Below are 11,976 nucleotides of genomic sequence, written 5' to 3' on the forward strand. Positions count from 1 at the left end.
AACTAACAAAGAATCCACTTCAGCAGATAAAATGGAGTTTGACCTGTGTTATATCTGTGACAAGCAACCCCTAGGAATCAGAAACACTGTATTTTTTTTAATGATGCTTATTTGTATAAAAGGTTGCAGCCTTAGGATTTTCACTCCCCTGTGAGATTAAGTTTTTCTGGTCAATCTAAGTTGTCATTTTATCATCTGCAATGTGTCTGTTTTGTAACATGGATGTTATTTGATCATGCAATGATAGTATGTGTAATGTTGCTGTAGCATCTGTTTAAGGACTCTGGAAATTAGGCTTACTGGTGTATGGGACAGACCTGTGAATGGACGTGTCATGGAGAATTAAGGATATAAGTCAGCTCTATCACAGTGAATGGGACAGAGGATCTTCTCCTGCAGACACTCAAACCCAGCCCTCAGGACACCGCTTATATGTGGATTTCCATCTACCTTCTCACCTTGCCACTGTGGCTGAACCATAAAGTGCAACAGTGAAGTGTGGAGATGACGGAGAGGATGAAATAATATGAACACTACATTCTTTGTTTGCATCATTCCCTGTTGTTGCTACTGAGCCAGAAGCAGTCCCTGTGGCTGAGATGATACTCAATTTCAGAAACCATTCTGTTTCCTGTGTCATTAAGCCGTATGGAGCAGGACCAGCCTTCACCACCTTCACTCTCAACTACCCATCAGATCGCTGGGGTATCATGGAGGAAGGACAAGGAATAGGCAGCCACTAAGAGAGGGGAATACACCTCCCAGTCCCCATGGCACATAGTCCTCACCCAGGTGACACCTGATAGAGATGTCCCTAGCTCTACCTTTTCAGAGCTCAGCAAGGATGCTGATGGTGGGCTTCCCACTTGGCACAAAACTTAACCCAGGGGCAGCTTCAAAGGGAACCAGGCTTTCAGGATTTCCTCTGTGACAGTGGGCAGGCATATCAGCTCCTCCACTTCCAGTTTTGCTTTTCCGAACCCTTTGCCCTGCCCTCTCTGCGGCATTTTTCTCTACTCTTAAATGCAGTTCTTAGGCAGAGCATGGCCTGTGGGGACACAGCATCAGGGGGACCGACAGCCCTGCATTCCCACCAGGGGAAATCTGCTCCAGTAGCACAGCTGGAGTTGTTCCAAACCAGGGGAAACAAGGAGCAGGCACTATACGAAGAAGGGATTTTCTGCCTCTAATGCAGCACACTATAGAACACAATAGTTGTATGATTTCTGAAACAGGTTGCTGTTAGCGAATTTCCATAGCTTGCACAGCTCCAAGGGCTGTGGGTAATGCTGTGCTCACACCCATATTTTCCTAAAACTTCAGCCTGAAAAGCTTCATCATTTCCTTGAAAGTGAGTGGGTTAGAGAAATTAGCCACCATTGTGAGTATCGGGTTTTGGGCAGCTGGCATGCAGGCAAGCCTTGCCTCAGCCTCGCCTGGGTAATGGTAACCAGAGACGCAGGGGAAAAAGGGGAGCAAGAAACTGTTAATCCATGTACACTCTCACCTACCCAGACCAAGGTTGTGTTTAATCACTTATGCTCAGCATTTCATTTATGTTTAACAACACACATTCTCTCCCCAGTCTGCACATAGGCAAGAAGCATAATGCTGGTAGCAGTGGAAGTACAAAAAATTAAATGACCTTGAAAAAACCCAGCCAAACAGAAGAAACACCCCAACAAAATAACAAATAGATATATTTGTGAGAGTTTAATAAGTTAAATGCAGGAGCTTAAATTTGCAAGAGCACAACCCTGAAGCAAAATGATTTATTTGGTATTTACAGATTTTTTTTTAAAAAACAAGTTTCTATGAAACCATAGCAACGAAGGTTGAAGTGAAGATTTGGAATGATGTTGGAATCATTCACAAGGGAAAAAAACAATAATCTCCATTTTGAGCTGATGGAATGTAAGATTAAAGCTAAATAGAGAGAAATATTTCAAAAGATTTTAGACAATTTAATCACCCTAAACCCTGTGAAAGGTAGACATTTAAAACTACTTTTTTGACAGAAAATTGTGTCCTTGATTTTTAAAAAAGTCTGTTTGGTAACTTTTTGATAGGAATGTTATGTGCATAAATGTCCAAGTTTATTACTCTTCTCTTACAAGACAAGATACATAAACAGATTTCACTGAAGCCCTACTACAGTAAATTTCTAATGGAATCGCATGTATCCCAGCAAAAATCTGCATTTTTCTGAAAGGTCTCTCTATTGCATTCCCTTCTTCAAATGCATTTCAGAGAAGTCAGAATGGGAAAGTGAATCAGTTGTAACTTACCTTCACACTTGAGTAGATGCCATCGGATTTTTCAGGGAAAGCAACATGCTCCGTTTGGGCAGTGAGCTGTAAATTCAAACCAACAGGTAATTGTTGGTGATTCAAAATCCTTTAAAACAAATTTAAATGCTGCTATGACAGATAATGTACTTCGTGAAAACTTATTTGAAGCTAGATGCTCTTGTATTGAGTTTTGTAACTGTCTGTCTCGGCTAAATAAGCTTCCACTCCTTTCCTCGGCCACTTGCCAGCTTTTCTAATTTAAAGCAACTGTGAGCTTGCTGTAAAACTCCTGCTGGAAGGAGCTCAATGTATATCATGGAGCAAGGAGCAAGCGTGTGCTCCAGACTGAAGCGGTATGACAGTCCTAATAGGACCTGGGGCATAGCCTCCCCGAGGTAATGTTATATCATCTTTGGAAAGCATGGTAGGCTAAGTTGTCTCCTTCTTGGTAAAGACACAGAGAAGAGGAAAAAATCATGCTTATTCTGGCATGTAGTCCCCTCAGCGTGGGATCTGGGAGGAGCAGCATCTGCCTCAAAGTGGAGGAAGAAGCAACAGCCTCAAATACATAAAGTGCTCAGAGCTCCCAAAGGACCGTGGTCCCCAAATTGGCCAAAAGACTCCCAGTATTTTTAGACGCACTAGTCCTTGGTCTGAGGCTTCGGGGACAGGTCCAGCGCTTTTTCCTCGGCTTCCTCTGCTAGTGCAATGCGGGGTGCCCCTCTTACAGGGTGGTTGGGACACCCAAGCTGAGGTTCATGGCTGAGCACAACCCCAAACCTCTTGATTTTGGAGAGTTTTAAACCTGTGATTTTGGATAGTTTCAAAAGACACTCATAGCAATGATCCTGTCTTCGGAGACACTGTCAGGCTTTAAATAACAGAGGCATGGTTTTCAAAGGCATCCACTTAGTGGGGATGGCTCTGTTCTGCTTTGCTCAAATTAAGATAGTGGAGCGTGCGAAATGTTGTTCATACAGGAGAGTTGCTTGTGCCCATGTCAAATTCCTCCTTTTTGCAAGGCATTTATTTCAATCAGTTATGGTTGACACACGTGGTGTGCATTTATGAATTGACCTAAAAGGCCCCCTTTTGCAAATAGGAGTTTTCTCTGCAGAGTAGCTAAAACCAAGCAACCAAAAAGCCAAATTGTAAAACATTATTGTGATTTGAGAAATTCCAGTCTTTGAGCTTCCACATTAGTACCATAACAAACTTCTGTTTAAAAATGAGGGTCCTGAAAAGCCTACCTCAGACTATGCCCCAAATCACTCAGCACTTTTGGAAATGCATCCAACTGACCTGCTGATGCTAAGGTGACATAAGGTTTATTGTAGTTGTTATTAAGTGACTTTGGTTTTGTCAGTCATATTTTCTTGCAAAACTAATATAAGTGAAGATGGAATCATTAGACTGAAATTTTCAAAGGTGTTTGATGCCTCTAACAGAGGAAATGGATCTTCTGTGACAAAACAAGTCAATGACAAAATGCCACTTATGAAGTGGCTGTAAGAGATCTTGTTCATTTGAATGTTCTAATTTACATGACACTGAAATATTAAGTATTTCATATTTTAAATTGAGAATTAAAAACAGTCCTGTGCGTCCAATCAATATAGGTAAAATACTGCTGCCAGTGATGGGAGAAAGGGTTTAAGGAAAACCAAATAGATACATTTTTTTCCTAATGGAGTTTCATTCCAGTACTAAATGGTAATAACCAGGATGTAGAACACTCTGTTACAAAATCATATGGTACTGTAAAAGCTTCGGTATATGATTTTACAAGTCTCATTTTTTCCTCAAAGTATAGCTATCAGAGTATTTTTATTTTGCTCTGTGGCTCTGCTGATGAAATTGGTTGTAGATGGGCAACAGTGAAAGAACAAATACCATGCTATCGTGTCACTTAAATGTACATAAGTGATTTCTGTATCTTAATCTTCACTTAGTGATCAAGCATTAGGCATATCTTTTTAGGTACTGGAACCTCTGGAAACTTGTATCGGCATGCTTGTGGGAATTACATAGAACTTTTAGAGATCATCCAGAGAGTGTTGCCCTCATTCTCTCAGCTGATCACTTTCTGCTCCTGTTTAGGGGAGCACGAGGTGATGCTTCCTCTTCCTGATGAGTCTTTCTTGGGGAAGCAAGGGATGTTGCCCTGTCACATAGGGGAAAAAACATGTTTTCTAACAGTCTGTGGAGAAGACTGGCAGGAATTTCAAACCTGGGCTCTGCCACTGATTCATACCTAGCTCTGGACTCAGTCTTCCTCACTTCCATTTACTTACCTGCCTCATAGGAATGTGACTAAGGACTAAACAGCCATTGGTGAAGTAGTAAATAATATTAATCACAGTAATTATATAGCAGCAATAATTAAGATCAACTGTTTCTTCTGTGCTGTTAACATTTTATGGCCTCTGAGACTACCTGAATAGTTTTCTGTGGTCCACAACACAAAGTTAAAGCACCAGCTGGCAGTTCAGCTCCTATGGCAGAGGGAAGGAGGCTTAGCAAGGAAGATGCAGTTAAAGCTTTGTCAGAGGGTAAGTGACATGAGCTCCAACATAACAAGAGTCTTAAAAGGAGGGAGTTGAACCCATTTCATTTGCTTACCAAGCTTTCCAGATTGCAGGCAGGAGGCAAGAGTATAAGTGGGGGAGGAACTGCAAAGTGCTCTGCAAGCCTTGGAGGTTTAAGTGTTCAACAGAAAACACAGGTTAAATTTTTTTGGAAGAAAGTTTATAATTCTATAGGGTTGTTCACTGGTGCCTGTGGTACGCTCATTTTTAATCCCTCTAAAGTTACAATTCTAGGCAACCATTTCACATTTTAGCACTTCACCAGAACATTGATTTTCTTGCTCTTGGCTTTGTCTAGACACAGCTGTAGTAGGATCAAGCTGCTAGCCACAGCATCTGAACCAGGAACTGCTATTTGGCATTCATGTCCTCACAGGTACAACATGGCAACTAACACAGGGGTTAGGAAAAAAGAAATCATTCATCTCAGAGATATTTCAAAGGGGAAGAAAATGCCTCTTGCCTCACCCATGAGTGCAAGTCTTCATATGGTCCTGTACGTGTGGACGTTTGTTGCATAACAGATTGTTGCATCTTGAAGACAAAAAACATGAATCCATGTTATAGTTGCATAAGTGTAAATGTGCTCTAGGGAATATAGTTGTCACACCCTTGACAAATTGTGATCTTTAATCCTGTCATGTGGCAAGCAACTGAGACTTTTTCCTGGTGACATCTTTAAGCCCTTTCTCTGACCAAAGTGTTTTAAGATTTGGCAGGTTCTAATACATACAAAGGATGTTTCCAACACAAGTATCTGAGGAATCAAACAAAATCCTTCAATTGCAGTGAACCACTAAGAAGTTGATTTGCTGGCAGGAAGGAATTATGACTTTGTGGCATTAAAAAGAGAAGTATCCTTTAATGCTGGGATTTGGGATTTTCCTGTGTCATGGCTGAATGCATTTACATCCAGATAATACTCAGTTCAATAGCCAAGACGTGAATGTAACTGCTCAGGATTCATCTTGCTTCAATACTGAGAGAATGAGCAGGTTTGTGTGGCACAGTGCACTCTAGGAGGTCACAAATCTACTAAAAGCCAGAAGCCTAATTCTTCCCTCACACAGAGTGGTGTGAATGAAGACTGCCTTCATCCAGGTAAACAGAAATATGTCATTGTCCAGTGCCTAAATGAGAAGAAAAAAACATTGTTACATGGAAATATGGTGTCAAAACACATGGAAGTTTATGCTTGGTTTGTTTGTTTGTTTTTTTGTTTTGTGTGTGTGTGTGTGTTTTTCTTTTAATAACAGCCTGGCCTGTAGAAGAGCTCATAAAACACTCCCAGGGTGATAATACAGAAATAGCTAAGAAAGAGGTCAAGGTGCTGCTTTCATGACTCCCAATTGGTGCACCCATCTGGAGATGCCCAACAAGTGAATGGCTGCAGGATGGGGACACATCGATGATAAAAAGCTCATGTCCAGATGACTGTGCAGGTGCTGGGGCCACACACCTCAGGGAGGCATCTGGGTACCAATGGATTAACTCCACATGCATTTTTTATCTATATGAGATGCAAAGTACAGTTCCAGCTGGGCCTGTGACTTTTCAAATGCGTATAATTTATTCTAAGCCTAAATTTGCTAGAAAACACAGTCTAAATCTCATTTACCCAATGAGATTACCTAACTAAAGACACCTCTGCTCTGCACCTCCATTCAATCATTAGTCACCAATGTAAAACTAGCATGCAGGGTTTAAATCTTGTCTGCTTGGAACAGCTTGGAACAACTCTGCTATACTTACTATTTTGAAATCAAATGCTATTTGTGGCAAGCAGTACAGCACATTACATTTCTCACCCTCCAGTAAGTCAGATCACCCCAGTGTTAGGGCTTGGAGTCTTAATGGGGCAAAGCATTGCAGCTCCATTGCCTCCACTATAAATCTGCAATTAAAATTTTAGTTGGAATTTCACTTCACCTGCCTACCCTCCACATGATGAAGGGGGCTTTTTTCCTGCTGTTTTTTCCCCCTCCCTTTTCCTTCAACAGCACACTTTTCCAGCAGGAGTCTTAAACACCAGAGCCCAGACTGGCAAAGATGTTTTGATGCCTCAGGCCATCACTGGGAACCTAGTGAGATTTACAGGGCACCTGAAATGAGGGGGGGCTGTTGTAAGCTGACAATATCTGCAAAAATCAATGCTTTATCTGAATCTTCTGTCTTTTTTCTCTTGGTTAGTCTGTTTTCACTGAGCAGAGAGAGTGACCATTGTACCAAATGCAGACCAAAGTATTTCTGCTCCAAAAGCTGGACATTTGTGTTTCTCAGAGAGTGTCAGGTTAATATCACTGGGCACAGGTCCCTCCTCAAAGTTAATAAAACAAGGTCTACCTCCACATTACCCTGAGTGGGAGTTAGGACCTTGCATGGGCTGAGGTGAAGCCCCTTCAAAGGTTATAGAGGCGTTTCACTAAATACCCAGGTTTTTATTTCTTCCAAATCCACACAAACGGTCTATGATGGAAATGGAAATAAAATCCACATCTGTCAGTTCACATCCCTTTCAGAGCAGGATTATTGTCTTCATCTCATAGGTGGCTGTACAGATGTATCCTTCAGAGGCACCATAGCTTCTTTGCCATGAGGTCTCAGATTATCACTCTCCTTTATTTTGGAAAAAAAAAGATGCAATAAGCTGCCAGTTTATCTTCTACTTATATTAGCTACATGGAATGAAAACTTGCTTGGTATTCAAGACAGTGTAATAATAACGGCTTATATTTATTTCTCTTCTGCCAAGTGCAGTCAAGCAGCAACTGAAGATAAGTCTGAAAGTAATGGAGACCCATTTAAAATTAGGACACATACTGATTTGGGAGGATTAGGAACCAAACACTTCCTCTGAGCATTCTGAACAGTTTTCCTCTCTTAGGTGAGGAGTGAGTGCACAGGTGAGAAGGCAAGCTCTGCTGGCCCTGGGGTCCAGCAGCTGGGCACCTCTGCCGTTACACCGCGCAGCACGTGGTGTCCTCGTCGGTGCTCTGCTAACACCAGTGAAGTTCCCACAGCCCTACTGCTATTGCCACGCTGTGGGCAGGAATCCCCCAGCACTACCCACCAAAACATTAAATCCTAGGCTTTAATTCAGTTATTATAATGCAGACCTGTTGGCACTGGAGACCACGAAGAGAGACCATGGCAGCAGCAGTACACAAGCACGCCTGTGCTCCTTCAGCTTTGCTGTGTCCATTGCCCAGGACTAGAGGGTACGTTAGAGAGGTCATGTTTCTACAAGCCCCTCATTCAAAACCCTTATGAAGAAGAAAGCTGTAGCCATACACAACGGGTAACAACATTTCTCTGCTTGCACACATCAGTCTTAATTTACTTTAGATGTTGACACAAATCTATTCAGCTTCACAGAGGCAAACTACTCATTTATGTTCTCTTCTATTTCAACAGGATGGGGCAGGAAAGGACTTTTATCCTGTTTCATACTCCACAGGACTATGCATGTAGCACTTCAAGAAATAAAGAAAACATTATCAGCTTGGACTACTTTCTAGTTTCCTTATTTTGTTTGTTCAAAGAGAAAGTTATCCGATTCGTTATGCCTGGTTTATCTGGAAGCAGTCTGCAATGTGCTAGCTGAGTGCTTTGACCTTTTGCATATTCTGTAGTTGATTGGTTTGGCCATCCATCTTCTCCACTTGTTGAAACCCTCACTTAGCAAAGAAAGGCCAACAGCCAAGCCTGCGTGAAAAATGTGGTGCAAAAGGAATCAATTAAGAACAGGGTATATTTCATTGTATTTCCCATAGACATTGAAGATTATGTAGAATTTGAAAAGTTGCCTGAGGTGCCTGGATTTCACAACTGCTGACAAATTATGACTGTATTAAAGTATTTTGATAAATCTTTTTGGGAAAAATAATGATCTTATGTGATCCCATCACCTCGGTACAAAGCAGTTAATATTCCTATTTGTCACAGTGATCTAACTTCTACTGTTGGCCTCTCCAGTTTCTTTCTGACTATCTTGCCAACTCCTTTAATTTAACATAGCTAAAACCAAACTCCATGTTTTCCTTGTCTAATTCCCTGTAAGCTATTACTTTTGACTATTCCATCCTCACTTTTGCCCAGGAATGTGAAGAGGGGGAAAAAAAGATAAGAGATGAACAAGCTGATATGGAAGTTAGGAGTTTAATCACAGCTTTCAGGCAGGGTTCTCCAGAGTATGGCCACTCTTCTGTGCCCCTGTGCACGTTCAGATTTGCCTTCCTACTAGTTATATCAAGCAATCTTCTTTCTGCCTGCCTCTTGTGAAAGGCTCATCCTCATGAGTGTTCAGGGCATGCTGCATTCCCAGCCCCAAACTCCTGAACAAATACAAGGGTGAGTGCTATGTTCATTTTAACACTAACATTGCTAGTGCTAGGAATGGGTACCAAAGCAGCACTAGAAGCACAGGTGAGAAAGATCCACCCTTTCCAAACGAGGCCCCTAATCACAGAGCTAAAGAGCATATAAAGCTCCCATTTGCTCAGTGAGCCTTGGATTCACAACTTCTCCTCTGCAGTGTGGCACAGCTTCAGCAGAGGGGTAGAGGATGTCCTTTGGGCAGAGAAGCCCATAGCCTGGTGGTCAGGACACCCTCCTGAGCAGCAAGAGGTCTAGACTTGAACTCCCTTAGGCTCAGGGTAGCTCTCAACCTGCATATAAAACTCCCCTGGACAAATACTAATTTTGAAATTTATCGAGCCTTTGGATGTGGAGGACTGCATCTATTCTAATCATATTTTACAAGGAAAGTGTTCTTCAAAATAAAGGAGGTACAGAGAACATCACAAACCTCTCAAAAGTGGGGCTTATGAAAGTGTTTCAAGCACTATTGGCCATGAGCATAGGTGAAAAAACTTACTGTAAAAGAAATTCAAAAACCAAAAAAGTGGATTTTTAAGTGTATATGGATGACAATCTGTGCTGAAATGTTGGCAGTCCTGTCCAGACAGAAATGCAGCATTTGGATGAGTCTCAGCCCAGTTACCCAGTCTCAAAACTCACGATCATGTTCTAGCAATTAGTCACCATAGTGAAAGAGAATTGGATAAGAAAAGGCTGTATACCTCCAATAAGGACAGGAATTGTACGGAATTCGTGCAATGCATAACCAGGAAGACAAAAGCATTAAAAAAAATGCATTTGCTTTATCTCATGAAAGTGGTTTGTATGAATGGGGAAACGGAAAAAGTCCCTTACCTGAAGACAGGGAGTTTTTCTACGTAATTCAGAAATGTCCTGCCTTCCAACCTACCCAATATGGCCCTTGATCCGTGCATCTTTCAGGCAGAAAGGGCAGCTGCCGAGTGCAGCTCGGGGTTCACGCCACAAGACAGTCAGCCAGACAGACTTTAGATCTGTCTTCATAACCCAGCAAATATCAGTCTTGCACACGAAGCACCATATGGTTCTCCCTGACTGCACATACAGCTGGCTTGGGTTTGAAGAAAGCATTATTTGACACCCTCCTGCAAATGATTCAAGGGTTACTCCAGGATAAAATGGCAATTGCTCAAGAAAACCAAACACTACATATGGATACGCATGTAAATTCATTTCTGCTGTTCCTTCTCTGGCTGGCTGATAGACTGTCCTTCCGGCCGCTAAACTGCTATCAGAGGGTGGCATTTCTTTTTTTAAGTGCTCTTTAATTTAATGGAAAGAGGATTCTTTTAGCTGTTAATTGACACCATCCCCCAAAGCTAAGACAAAACAAATGCAGGGAGGCTGAAGCTCAATTAATTACAGATGGCACCATTGTACAGCAGTGGAGGAGGATGCAGCCTGCGTTACCAGGAGATACCTAACTACAAGGATTCAGCATCAAAAATAATCACTTAAGCTCAGGCTCTTTGGAAGGACTGAAAAGATCCATGCCATTAAATTTCTGTTCATAAAACTTTATTGCCTATGGGTGCCTTTCCAACTGAGTAGGCTGTTGGCTATATGCGTTTCCTGACCTATACAAGTTCTCTGACACTAATGGCAACAAAATATAGCTGGTAAGTTTCTGAAATGAAATGTCTGATTCAGAACAAGCAAATCACTGCTGTCACAATTAGCTTGACTACTTAAACTTGCTGAAGTAGCATAACAGCACCGACCAGAATAAGCAACTTTTCTTAAAAAGCTGGAACATTTATTTTGTTGGCAGAAAAGCCTTTCTTTTATGCATTCAGAGATGTATCAGAAAGGCCAGAAGTTTAAGTTAGCTGAAGGTTTTAATCCTCATCCTAAATCTCCAAGGTGTGCTGCCACAGTGGAGACCTACTGCTACCTTTGTGCAGCTAAGTATTACTAACAGAAGACTGGGTATCAGGTCATGGGGCTCACAAGTATCTGTTTTTCAAATATACAGGTGTTGGGGAACCAGCTGTCGCAGGGTACAATCCAAAAGACAGGCTGAGCTTATCTAGCAGTTCCCTGCTGCCAAAATAGGGTGTCTGCCCCACAGCACCCTGCCCTGCCAAGCTGTGTGCTCCCGCTGCTGGTCCTCCCACTCACTGGACAACCCTGTGGGCAGATTCAGCTCATTAACCTGGCACAAACTCATCCAGCAAGAAGTTACATCTTTCTTCTGTCATATTAACAAGCTGAAAGAGTCACTGGAGGACCCAGGGTGCATCAAAGGCGCTGCAAAGGACCGCAGCAGGGAGCAGGGACGGAGGGGCTCCCTGCAGCAGGAAGGATGTGGCACGCGTGGGGCTGTGGCCACCAGCCCAGGATGTGCCCAACCACGGCAGGCAGCAGGTCAGACCCAGCTGGCTGAATGTGTTGCCACCCACTGGTGTCACCACCCTCTTCTCTGCAGGCTGGCAAGCCCACAGCAAGTGGTGGTGGCGTATGCTGAGCTGTACAAGATGTTGCTGTTCATGGCATGGTCCAGTTTTCAAGAACGTGGCCAGAGGCAGTGATATCGCAATCACTTGCTGAGACAGGGAGTGCAGAAGCTTGCCTGGATAGTGGGATTTGATTTCTGTTTGCAGGACATTTTTCATTGAATTAAAGAAACAGAGACCAGAGTCCATAAGTCTTCATTCTAGCTTTTTATTGGAGTGCCTCAAGCAGAAGATGCTACAACC

General features: G+C 42.5%; 1 protein-coding gene across 1 annotated transcript in view; it reads right to left on the bottom strand.

Moving 5' to 3' along the window:
- Positions 1–2,799, bottom strand: part of C1QTNF7 (C1q and TNF related 7) — a 51,921-nt gene extending 49,122 nt beyond the window's left edge. The window contains exon 1 of the mRNA XM_069793360.1: positions 2,289–2,799. The gene's annotated coding sequence lies outside the window, so the exon portion shown is untranslated. The remainder of the gene's footprint in view (positions 1–2,288) is intronic.
- Between the last annotated feature and the right edge of the window lie 9,177 nt (positions 2,800–11,976).

This window comes from Haliaeetus albicilla, chromosome 1 (genome assembly GCF_947461875.1).
Source record: "Haliaeetus albicilla chromosome 1, bHalAlb1.1, whole genome shotgun sequence".
In the NCBI taxonomy this organism is placed as follows: Eukaryota; Metazoa; Chordata; class Aves; order Accipitriformes; family Accipitridae; genus Haliaeetus; species Haliaeetus albicilla.